We start from the raw sequence: 13,404 nt of genomic DNA, 5'->3' as shown, positions 1-13,404 counted from the left end.
TGGGAGAGGACTACACCAGGGTGTGGATATCAAGAGGAGGGATCACAGGGGACTGTCCCGGGGGCTTCCTACCACACGCTCCAACTGGACAAGAGTGGAAAGAGCTTTGTAGGGAGCAAAATACCATAACTCTAAGTTACCTTCACTGATTCTCTTTCTTCTGGACAGAATCATAGCTAGCTCTGGACAGAACTGTGCAGAGAACCTCATTTTGTTTAAAATTCTACCACTTGCCTCTGTCAGTGGACATTGGCCCCGCTGGAGCTGGCTCATGCCCTTCTTGCAGTTTCGTTAACACCATCCTGCCCCTCACCATTCTCCTTCCCAAACTGTGTCCTATTAACTTCTGTCAGCTTCTGTGAGCTGAGACGCTCACTAGTTATTAAGGTGCCTATAAAGGACTTGAGGATTACATTTAAGCCCCAATTGAAATTTATTATAAAAATATGGGGGTGCTTAGCATTTGAAGGAAGGGTTGACTCAGTAGGAAACAGCAAGGGGAGTTCTGGGACCTCACACGTTCACGGACTTTGTCTCTGGAGCCAGAGACACTGAGTGGTGGCCATCAGCTTATCTGGAGCTGGATTTTAGAAGAGGACCCAGGTCAGGGTGACTGTGATGGGGAAAATAGAGGCAGTGTTGATGATGTTGACGGAGCCCTTTGCAGCACCCCTGAAATGATCTCACTTCACTCTGTCTGCTCTTTCGCTAGTGCTGACCCTGATAATCAAAGGTAAAACAAATGTGAAAATATCTCTAAGTGAAAAGCCCATTAGCAATCCGTTCATGAGGAACTGGTGCATTGACTTAGAATATGTTGATCAATTTGACCTTTTCCTTTTTTTGTTATTTAAATTTTACTTTACTGAAATAGTACATTCACATGGTTTCAAAAGTTAGAAAGTACTAAAGCCTGGTGAGTCTCCTGCCCCAGGAAACTCCTGCCTTTCACAGTTCCCCAAAGAGCCTTTCTCCAGAGATAGCCATTTTCCATTCCTCCAGAATCACTTCACATCTCCATATTTCTAAACAAAATGTGCAGACTGTTATCTCCTGGCTGATAGGTGAGGAGTTAGTTCTCTGGCTCCCCACCCACTCTGCTTCCTCTCCTCTCCTCTCCTAATGTAGTTCTATTTTGTGTGGTTTAAAGAATTTTTTTTAATTTTTAATTTTTTGATTAAATTAGCAGCGTTCACATGGTTATACCTATGCAGGTTTGAGCATTGTAGTGTATTAGGAAGATGTTCATTTTTTACTTTCTGCTAATTGCCCTATTTCCCACTTACTTGGTTTGCTTTCTAGCTGTTACTGATTCTCCCCAGCCTTCCCACAGCCCCTTACACAACTTCCCATGAGGCCAGCCATGTCAGGGAGTCCCCCATTCAAGACTCTTTCTCGGAGACATCCTTTCTGGAGGTCCTTTCCTTCTGGGTTGGGGTCTTAGTTTCTATTTCCCACACCTTTCCCTTTCTTGTTTTCTCCCATGTTTTGTGGGAGTGCATCTCTCAGTATTTTCATCAGGTTGAAGAGATGGCAGGACAATGGTCGTCCTCAACATGAGTCTCCTTAAGTCCCAGGGCTCCAGGCTGGAATGGTTGCTTCTCAGCCTGGTGCCTGTGGTCTCCTTTCATCTTCACCCAGAACATTGCCTTCACTTCTTTCTCCTGTGGGAGCTGCAGGTTTTGTGTCCTGTCTTCAGCTCTCAGGTTTCTTCCTTCATGGTTTGGGTACAGGAGCGTCCTGTCCTCACTTTTGCTCTTCTCCCTTGACTCTGGTCCCTACCTCTAACTTTTTGAGCTCCCCTCTGTCTTACCTCATGGCATTCTTTCTCCCCTTCCTTCCAGAGGCCAGTGCCATCATGCTTCCCCGTGGCAGTCCTGCCCTCTGCGAACATGCTTCTCTACTCTTATTAGAGCTTTCCCTGAAAACATTCAAGGGAACGCTCTATCCAGGACAGACCTGGCTTTGGAAGAGTTGACATCTCTGATTCTAGCATGGGATAGTGGCGGAGGGAAAGTTCAGTTGGCACAAACCTGGCAAACCTCGTCCTACGTGGTGAGGGACCAACAGGACTTGATGGAGGAGATGGGAAGAGGAGGGGATCTGTCCTTCCTGGTCATTATCCACAGGGATTTCTGCTGAACCAGTGAGGCAAGACATAGACTCAGAAAGTGTTTTGAGAGCAGACAATTGTAGCAGGAAGCAGCCAGCATTATTGAATCCTTCTTTACTCATATCGTATTCCAGGTACTTATGCAAAAACTCTTTACATACATTATTTAATAGTCAATAAGCTTAGGTGGAGAAATCTGTCATTATCCCCATTTTGAAGGCAAAGAAATTGAGGCCCTAAAAAAGTTAGATAGGACTTGCCCAAAGTCACAGAGCTAGTAAGCAGTGGATCCAGGGTTTGAACTCAGATGTTGTCTGACTCAAGACCCTTCATCCTGCTGTCCCAGCTCCCCTCTCAGGATGACCCACTGTGAACTTGAATGGAACCTAAACATGGTACAAGGCAGAGGAGGGGCGTGTGGATCCTTGAGGGCTAGAACTTCACAGAAGGCTCCTTGAGCAGAGACCTTGACCCTCTTCTTTAATGAAAGGATGAGAAGGTCCTATAGGCTGAGGGGAGGGAAGGCGGCAGTTCAGGTGGAGAGATGTGTGCATTGCAGCAGGTATAGAAATGAGAGGAAGGACTCAGTACAAATTGGGAAAAGGTGAAAGTAGACCAGATCTCGATGGCATTGGATACCAGAATGGGGGCTGGCAGTCTATTGGATGGGCAACCAAGACAGTACACGTTAGAGATGAGGAATAAGGGCTTAAAAGTGAGACTTTATAGAAAGACAAATGCCATGTGATATCACTTCTCTGTGGAATCTAAAATATGACACAAATGAACTTGTCTATGAAACAGAAGCTGACTCGCAGACATGGAGAACAGACTTGTGGTTGCCGAGGGGGAGGAGGGTTGAGGGAAGGATGGATTGGGAGTTTGGGATTAGCAGATGCAAACTATTATATATAGAATGGGTAAACAACAAACAAGGTCCTACTGTAGAGCACAGGAAACTATAGTCAATATCCTGTGATAAACCATAAAGGAAAAGAATATGGTAAATAATGTATATACTATGTATAACTGAATCACTTTGCTGTACAGTCGAAATTAATACAACATTGTAGATCAACTATACTTCAATAATATAAATTTTTTAAAAAGTGAGACTTTGTGAAGTTCAGTGTGAGAGTGTTATAGAAATGGTTGGAGATGGGAAGAAATTGGAAGTTATCCTGTACTTATTTACTATCCTTATTTATTCTGGATAAGCATTTGCAATGTCTCTGCTAATGCAACATTTATTTCAATAAATTCCCCTAAATTCTTACTTTTATCAGAAAGCAGAATGTCTAGTCTGCTGATTAGGACTTATTTTGGTCTGTTATTATGGTTTTAACCAAATATATCTTGCAGCAGTTCTTTGCTAAAAATATTTTTAGGTTTGTACTTACTATGCGAGCATGGATTGATTCCCTTATCAACCTATGTTCAAGAGCTAAATTCGGTAGGATAATTTTAGCAATGATTAGGCTTCACTATAAATCAGGACAGTCCATTTATAATCCTTGGATTATAATTTAGAAGATAATCTCAATCCTTGTATTTCATAGTATGTACTACACACTGAGATTCTCTGTTTATTAATCTCCACAATGGACACAAGATTAAGAGAAAAAGAAGCCACCCTGGAATGTGTGGCAAAGTCCCTTATGTACATTCAAGTCATGGGGCCAGGATTGGTACATAGGTCTGTCTAATCCTACTCTACCAGACTGCCTCGCTGAAATACTTGCTTAAAGATTTCTAAACATAGGGCATATTTATTGGATATGTGAATTTGGACTTGAACTGAGTAAGTAGGACAGATACCTTGAAGTACTTTTGTGGTCCTGTTCGCTGGCACAGAGCCCCCTCCTCATTTGTGAACATCATATTGTGATTCTCTGACTTGCTAACACAACGTCTACGACAGATAATGCTGACAGCCCAGCCAACAGTCATTTCCCCTATTCTTCCTTGATAATCGGACCTTGATTCTTTTCAGTATCCACTGCTCAGGGGTAACTTGATTAAACCTATAATAGACTCATCATCTGCTTGTCAGTGATTGGTTGAAGGGTGGGCATGTGCCCCGGTCTGGCCAATGAATGAGAGTCTGCTCTGATGTGGGATTCTGGGGAAAGTTTTCCTTGCTCTACACAAGAGTTGCACAGGAGGAAATGATCCCAGTTTTTCTGTTTTGAGATCTTGTTGTATTCATGTTGCTATTTCACTGTTGGAACTAGGACCGCTTCCCTGAGACCATGAGGGGGAATGAGAGGAAGCAAGCACATCAATTATATGAGGATGAAGAGTCGTGAAAGGGCGAGAATTTAGTTCCTTGATTTAATAGAACGACTGCATTAGCTGAACCCAACTTTGAAACTTTTTGATGAGTGAGAGAATTCATTTTTTTTATTGTTTAAGTCCTTTCTGGTTAGGTTTTCTGTTGGTGCAGTCAAGAGCTGCCTATGTGGTAACAAAGCCCCCCTCTTTACCATCTCAGGTTTTGTTTAAAATTGGACTTAGCTGAATTTATACAACCACCACTAAGCTCTTATGTGTGGGAGCTGAAGCTCTTTTGGTATGCACATCTGAGTCTTCTTTTTATGGATTTTCTGTTCAGCTACACTCTATTTTCACATACTTTAATGTAGTAAAATTGTGATTATTTTTACTGACCAGTTTATATGGGTTGGCATCTGCTTGCTGTATAAATAACCCCTCAGTTTTGCAATTGGGGAGGAATAGGAATGAGCTGGGCTGAGTTTCTCCCTGTAATGATCTTGGAGCAGTAGATACTGCTGTCCTTTATGGCTGCTGGGAGCCACGTTGGCCCCGATATGATTGGGGGTCTAGAGAATGCCCTCCCCCAAACACACACATTGTAGCTCCTCAGCACCTATCCCGAGTCCTATGATTGTGCTGATTTTGCCAGTCCTGATACAGCTGCCCGTGGCTGCCCAGCAGTCCCTCTATTCGTCTGTCATCCTGATTACACTCCCTCAATGAGGCTGCAACTGAAGATCCATCAGACCCTAGCCATTTCATCTGTGAGGTGTCTCTTAGCATCTCTCTATGTCCAAACTAGGCTGTTTCTTTCCCGTCTTTTTCTTTTTCTCCCAGTCTCAGAAGGAGAGATGCCTTCTTTTCTCCAAAGTTCCCTGTACCAGAGGCTCATTCTTCTATCTTCCTCCTGCTATAAAGCTGGAGCCTTTTCTATTAACATGTCTTCTGCAGGGATGCCATTCTTTCTAGCTAGGGATGGGCTCTCGTTTCTCTCGTTCTCGGGCAGAAGACAAGCTGACTGCGCTGTTCTTTCAGTGTACTAGACGTCTAGAGTGGAAAATCCAGGCCTTTGGCTCCATGTCTTCCCTGAACCTCTGACCCTTAACACCCTGCCTTCTATTCCCCGCTCCTGTAAATTACCAAAAGGGAACTAGCGAAGGCAACCAGGCCCTTGTCCTGGCAAATGCGTGACCTTCGCTCAGCCCTGCTTTCCCTCGACCATTTGCAGCTGTTGGTGCTGTTCTCCACCCTCTAAACTCTTCTGCCGAAAAGTTTAACTTTAAACGTTCGCTGACCTCAGCCCTTTGATTCCTCCCTTTTCACGTTCTCTCTGGGACAGCCCAGTTGTGTATTGAAACCCTGTCAGCTGAGATCAGATGAGCTTCCTGCCAAGAAGAGTCTGATTAACCTTGTACCCAGGACAATCCAGGGGCTCATACGAAATAGCACAACAGATGCCTGGTGATTCAGACCTGTCTTCTGCTCAGACCTCTTTCCCAGCTCTAAGCCTGTTTCTGTGCTTAATGAACATTTCCACGTGGGTGTCTGGATATTGCTTCTTTTCCCTTCTGTCCAGAACAGAAGTGATCTTTCCTTCCATGCTGACTGCTCAGCTTCTTCCTTCTTTATTTCAGCCTGTCGTAGCATGATTCACTGGGGATATTAGGGTTCTCACCAACTCTTCCTTTTCTCCTTTCTTTCACATGCTGCCACCCACCAAGCCTTGTCTACTCTTTCTTCTTACTGCCTGCCCACTGATCCCTCCTTTCTCTTTCCCATCTTTAGCTTTTGTCACTCCATGCCTGAACTGACAGGAGCTTCTCTTTGCTTCCAACGAATCCACACAATTACCAGATTTCTATTTTAAAACCAAACTTAACACTCCACATGTCACACCTGTGTGCTGGGATGCCTTTCATAACACGGAAGAGGTGTCCACTGCTCTGCTGGCTCATAAGGAAATATCCAACTGGTTTTTCCCAGTCCCCTTTGGTTAGGGGAGAGCCTTTGCCTTCCGGCCATCTGCCATCCCAAGGTGCTGGGACTATTAGATGGTGGGTTTTAGGTAGACGGTGGGTCAGTTGGGCTGTGGGGGACCTGGCAGTGTCCTCAGGTTGGTGACATTGAGCGGGATTCCGCTCGCTCCCAGCTCCCTGGTTATCGAGATGCAAAGACTCCACCAATCCTTCCTCGGGTAGAACTGCATTTCCCTTTCCTGCCCATGTGCCTCAGTTGTCCCACTCTTCCTCCTCCTTCCCTTCCTCCCGCTGGGTCTAACTTTGTTTCAGGTTGTAGAAAAACCTCCCTGGACAAATAAGCACCCAATCTTCTGTCTTTTATTTGGAGGCACTTGGTCTTTGTAGTTGCTCCCCAAGTGGATGACTCTCACACTATGGCAGTGGCTGGCAGAGGGGAAAAGACCCTCAGGACGCCTGTGAGAGAGGAGAGGAGAGGGAAATCTGCTGAAACACAGGGTCAGTTACTGATGGAAGTAACCTTGCCACTCTTATATGACTCTCTGTCTTTAAAGTAAATTTCAAATGTCTATTTGAGCTTCAGTTTCCTGAACTATAAAAGATACTAATGCCTTTCCCACTGGGTGACATGGGGATCAAAAATAAAATACTATATAAGCAACAAACAAAATAGAAGCAGAACCAAGTGTTATTTCTCCACTATTTCTCTTCCTCACTGTGGCTCCAGATAACCTCTTGACTCTCACCCTGAGGTTACGCACATTAAATCTGTTCTGTTTCATTGTCCGGACCTGAGTCACATGCCTAAACTGGCTGTCAAGGGGGCTGGGAATTGTAGTCTTTGATTTGGACAGACGTGCTGTCCCAAATATTCTGTTACTATGGAAGAAGAGAGGAGCTAGGGAGACCACCAGTGGTCTCTGCTATATCATCTTGGTGACTTTAAAATTTTTCTTCCTCTTGTCTATTTTCCTTGGGCACAGAATTTTAACAAAGAGTTCATAAGAATACGTTATACTGATCAAGAAATACATAGCCAGTGACACGGCAGCTCACGTGCTGGGAAAGTTGGTTCAGGGTGCAGGAGGAAGGTGGTTTGTGCTGCTTTGACTTCATTGGAGTCAAGCCTCAGCTGTGACTGTGGCTCCTCCTGCTCCCACCAACTCTCCTTCAGCTTCTCCTGGTCCAGGTCTCTCCAGGCAGAGCCTAAATGAACTCCAGGCTGCAACTGGGCTTTACCACCTTTCAGTGGACCATCTAGGAACAGCAGTCTGCCTTCCTTCATTTACCTCACATCAGTGTAAATTCTCCGACTCTGTCCTATTGCATCTGCAGGAACCTTGATCATCTCACTAACCCACAGGCCATGATGCTGGTCTTCTACATTGTTGACATCGTACCAGTCATCCTTGGAGAAAGAGGGTGTATGTTATCATGCTCAGTTGTTGAGAGAGAGAGAAAGCAACAATAATGGCATACTGATGCTGCTGCCTTCTGGCTGACAGGGTCTTGGTGCTCCAGCCAGGTGTCAGAACTGAGCCTCTGATGTGGGAAAACTGAGTTCAGGACATTGGACCACCAGAGACCTACTGACCCCACGTAATATCAATCAGCCAGAGCTCTCCCAGAGATCTCTGTCTCAATGCTAAGACCCAGCTCCACTCAATGACCAGCAAGCTTCAGTGCTTAGCAAGATAGGAACAGAACCCTATCCATTAGCAGAGAGGCTGCCTAAAATCATAAGTTCACAGACATCCCAAAACACACCACCAGACGTAGTCCTACCAACCAGAAAGGCAAGATCCAGTCTCATCCACCAGAACAGAGCCACAAGTCCCATCCACCAGGAAGCCTACACAATACACTGAACCAACCTTACCCACGGGGGGAAGACACCAAAAACAACGGGAACTATGAACATGCAGCATGCAAAAGGAGACCCCAAACACAGTAAGTTAAGCAAAATGAGAAGACAGAGAAATACGCAGCAGATGAAGGAGCAAGGTAAAAACCCACCAGAACAAACAAATGAAGAGGAAATAGGCAGTGTACCTGACAAAGAATTCAGAGTAGTGATAGTGAAGATGATCCAAAATCTTGGAAATAGAATGGAGAAAATAAAAGAAACGTTTAATAAAGAGCAAAGAAATAAACAGCAAACAAAGAATGATGAACAACACAATAAATGAAACTGAAAATACTCTAGAAGGAACCAATAGCAGAATAATTGAGGTAGAAGAACGGATAAGTGACCTGGAAGAGAAAATAGTGGAAATAACTACCACATAGCAGAATAAAGAAAAAAGAATGAAAAGAATTGAGGACAATCTCAGAGACCTCTGGGACAACATTAAACACACCAACATTCGAATTATAGGGGTTCCAGAAGAAGAAGAGAAAAAGAAAGGGACTGAGAAAATATTTGAGGAGATTATAGTTGAAAACTTCCCTAATATGGGAAAGAAAATAGTCAATCTAGTCCAGGAAGTGCAGAGAGTCCCATACAGGGTAAATCCAAGGAGAAACATGCCAATACACATATTAATCAAATTATCAAAAATTAAATACAAAGAAAAAATATTAAAAGCAGCAAGGGAAAGCAATAAATAATATACAAGGGAATCCCCATAAGGTTAACGGCTGATCTTTCAGCAGAAACTCTGCAGTCCAGAAGAGAGCAGAAGGGCATATTTAAAGTGATGAAAGGGAAGAACCTACAACCAAGATTACTCTACCCAGCAAGGATCTCATTCAGATTTGATGGAGAAATTAAAACCTTTACAGACAAGCAAAGGCTAAAAGGATTCAGCACCACAAAACCAGCTTTACAACAAATGCTAAAGGAGCTTCTCTAGGCAGGAAACACAAGAGAAGGAAAAGACCTACAATAACAAACCCAAAACAATTAAGAAAATGGTAATAGGAACATACATATATAATTATCTTAAATGTAAATGGATTAAATGATCCAACCAAAAGACATACACTGGCTGAATGGATACAAAAACAAGACCCGTATATATGCTGTCTACAAGAGACCCACTTCAGGCCTAGGGACACATACAGGCTGTAAGTGAGGGGATGGAAAAATATATTCCATGCAAATGGAAGTCAAAAGAAAGCTGGAATAGCAATTCTCATATCAGACAAAATAGACTTTAAAATAAAGTCTATTACAGGAGACAAAGACAGACACTACATAATGATCAAGGGATAAATCCAAGAAGAAGACATAACAATTGTAAATATTTATGCACCCAACCTAGGAACACCACAATACATAAGGCAAATGCTAACAGCCATAAAAGGGGAAATCAACAGTAGCACAGTTATAGTAGGGGACTTTAACAGCCCACTTTCATCAATGGACAGATCAACCAAAATGAAAATAAATAAGGAAACACAAGCTTTAAATGATACAATGAACAAGACGGACTTAACTGATATTTATAGGACGTTCCATCCCAAAACAACAGAATACACTTTCTTCTCAAGTGCTCATGGAAGATTCTCCAGGATAGATCATATCTTGGGTCATAAATCAAGCCTTGGTAAATTTAAGAAAATTGAACTCGTATCAAGTATCCTTTCCGACCACAATGCTATGAGACTATATATCAATTACAGGAAAAAATCTGTAAAAAATACAGACACATGGAGCCTAAACAATACACTACTTAATAACCAAGAGATCACTGAGGAAATCATAGAGGAAATCAAAAAATACCTAGAAACAAACGACAATGAAAACACGATGACCCAAAACGTATGGGATGCAGCAAAAGCAGATCTAAGAGGGAAGTTTATAGCAATACAATCCTACCTTAAGAAACAAGAAACATCTCAAACAACCTAACCTTACACCTAAAGCAACTAGAGAAAGAAGAAAAAAAAAAGCCCCAAAGTTAGCAGAAGGAAAGAAATCATAAAGATCAGGTCAGAATTAAGTGAAAAAGAAATGAAGGAAACGATAACAAAAATCAATAAAACTAAAAGCTGGTTCTTTGAGAAGATAAACCAAATTGATAAACCATTAGCCAGACTCATCAAGAAAAAAAGGGAGAGGGCTTTCCTGGTGGTGCAGTGGTTGAGAGTCCGCCTGCCAATGCAGGGGACATGGGTTTGTGCCCCCGTCCAGGAAGATCCCACATGCCTCGGAGTGGCTGGGCCCGTGAGCCATGGCCGCTGAGCCTGCGCGTCTGGAGCCTGTGCTCCGCAACGGGAGAGGCCACAACAGTGAGAGGCCTGCGTACCACAAAAAGAAAAAAAGAAGAAGAAAAAAGGGAGAAGACTCAAATCAACAGATTTAGAAATGAACAAGGAGAGGTAACAACTGACACTGCAGAAATACAAAGGATCATGAGAGATTACTACAAGCAACTCTATGCCAATAAAATGGACAACCTGGAAGAAGTGGACAAATTCTTAGAAAAGCACAACCTTCCGAGACTGAACCAGGAAGAAATAGAAAATATAAACAGACCAATCACAAGCACTGAAATTGAAACTGTGATTAAAAATCTTCCAACAAACAAAAGCCGAGGACCAGATGGATTCACAGGCAAATTCTATCAAACATTTAGAGAGGAGCTAACACCTATCCTTCTCAAACTCTTCCGAAATAGAGCCGAGGGAGAAACACTCCCAATCTCATTCAACGAGGCCACCATCACCTTGATACCAAAACCAGACAGAGATGTCACAAAAAAAGAAACTACAGACCAATATCACTGATGAACATAGATGCAGAAATCCTCAACAAATACTAGCAAACAGTCCAGCAGCACATTAAAAGGATCCTACACCATGATCAAGTGGGGTTTATCCCAGGAATGCAAGGATTCTTCAATATATGCAAATCAATGTGGTATGCCATATTAAAAAACTGAAGGGTAAAAACCATATAATAATCTCAATAGATGCAGAGAAAGCTTTTGACAGTATTTAACATGCATTTATGATAAACACTCTCCATAAAGTAGGCATAGAGTGAACTTACCTCAACATAATAAAGGCCGTACATGACAAACCCACAGCCAACATTGTTCTCAGTGGTGAAAACCTGAAACCATTTCCACTAAGATCAGGAAAAGACAAGGTTGCTGACTCTCACCACTATTATTCAACATAGTTTTGGTAGTTTTAAGCACAGCAATCAGAGAAGTAAAAGAAATAAAAGGAATCCAAATTGGAAAAGAAAAAGTAAATCTGTCACTGTTTGCAGATGACATGATACTATACATAGAGAATCCTAAAGATGCTACCAGAAAACTGCTATAGCTAATCAATGAATTTGGTAAAGTAGCAGTAGATAAAATTAATGCACAGAAATCTCTTGCATTCTTATACACTAGTGATGAAAAATCTGAAAGAGAAATTAAGGAAACACTCCCATTTACCATTGCAACAAAAAGAATAAAATACCTAGGAATAAACTACCTAAGGAGAAAAAAGACCTGTATGCAGAAAACTATAAGACACTGATGAAAAAAATTAAAGATGATACAAACAGATCGAGAGATATACCATGTTCTTGGATAGGAAGAATCAACATTGTGAAAATTACTATACTACTCAAATCAATCTACAGATTCAATGCATTCCCCATCAAACTACCAATGGCATTTTCCCACAGAATTAGAACAAAAAATTTTACAATTTGTATGGAAACAGAAAAGACCCAGAATAGCCAAAGCAATCTTGAGAAAGAAAAATGGAGGTGGAGGAATCAGGCTCCCTGACTTCTGACGTACTACAAAGCTACAGTAATCAAGACAGTATGGTACTGGCACAAAAACAGAACTATAGATCAATGGAACATGTAGAAAGCCCAGAGATAAACCCACACACATATGGTCACCTTATTTTTGATAAAGGAGGCAAGAATATACAATGGAGAAAAGCCAGCTCTTCAATAAGTGGTGCTGGGAAAACTGGACAACAATACATCTCAGCATTCAGAAAAGCCCAGACTAAGAGAATTCCTTGAAGAGAAATACCCTCACTCCTTCTTCCTCCCCTCCCCTCTCTTCTCTTTCCTTCCTGGTGTCCTGTGGGGATGAGGTATGTGAAGCAACAGCAGCCAACTTGTGACTATGAGGAGAGAGTCAATAGAATCAGTGAAAAGCTGATCCAGAGGTGCTCACAGTGCTTGGCCATTGGGCCAAGCCTGGAATGATCTATCAATACCTCAGATATTTCTGTTATGTGAGAAAAGTAAACTACAATTGTTTAAATCACTTTTAGTTGATTATGGAACTTGCAGCTGAAAGTATCACTATTTTAACAACAGAGAATCCATAAATGCATTTGCTTGGAGATGAATAAATAATATTTCCACACATATTTATTTACTCTTATTTTTCTAATGCATGTTAGTGAACTACAAATTCATTTAAAAGGATGTGGGAGGCACTATTGTTTGCTTGCCTGACACGTATTCCTCCCTTCATAACAGAACCCTGATTTTTCCCCTAGGCATCCACCCCGCTTTCCCTTGTGGCCAGATACCCAGGGTAAGCTGATCCCACTCCCAGCTCCAAGAAGGAACCTGATCTGTTTTGGTCTAATCCCAATCTCTGTTCATTACTGGTTCAGGAGTGGGCATGTGTATATATTGAAGCCAATGAAACTTGAAGGAAAGTTTTCTAGGGGCTTCTGGGGACACTTTCCTTTCTGTGAGCAAACTATGGGAAGATAGGGGCTTCCTTGCCTTTCTGATGTGAGTCTGAACGTGACAGCTGGAGTGACAGCCCTTGTGCTGCCGGCTTGGAGGTGAAGCCCACAGGGAAGATGGAGAGTTGTGTGACGGGAAGACCCTGGGTCTGATGATGGTGCTAGTCCGGTGAATCAGCCCTCTCTGAAGTCCTTCCCCTGGACTTCCTGTTGTGTGAGATTATATATATATATATACATATATATATATACATATATATATATATATATATATATATATATATATATATATATGTATACACACCCCCACCCCCACACGGGGTTGACCAAAAAATTCATTTGGGATTTTTTCTAAAATGTTAC

This window comes from Phocoena phocoena, chromosome 4 (assembly GCF_963924675.1).
Source record: "Phocoena phocoena chromosome 4, mPhoPho1.1, whole genome shotgun sequence".
NCBI classification, from domain to species: Eukaryota; Metazoa; Chordata; class Mammalia; order Artiodactyla; family Phocoenidae; genus Phocoena; species Phocoena phocoena.
The sequence above is the reverse complement of the archived record's forward strand: the minus strand, read 5'-3'. Positions refer to the sequence as shown.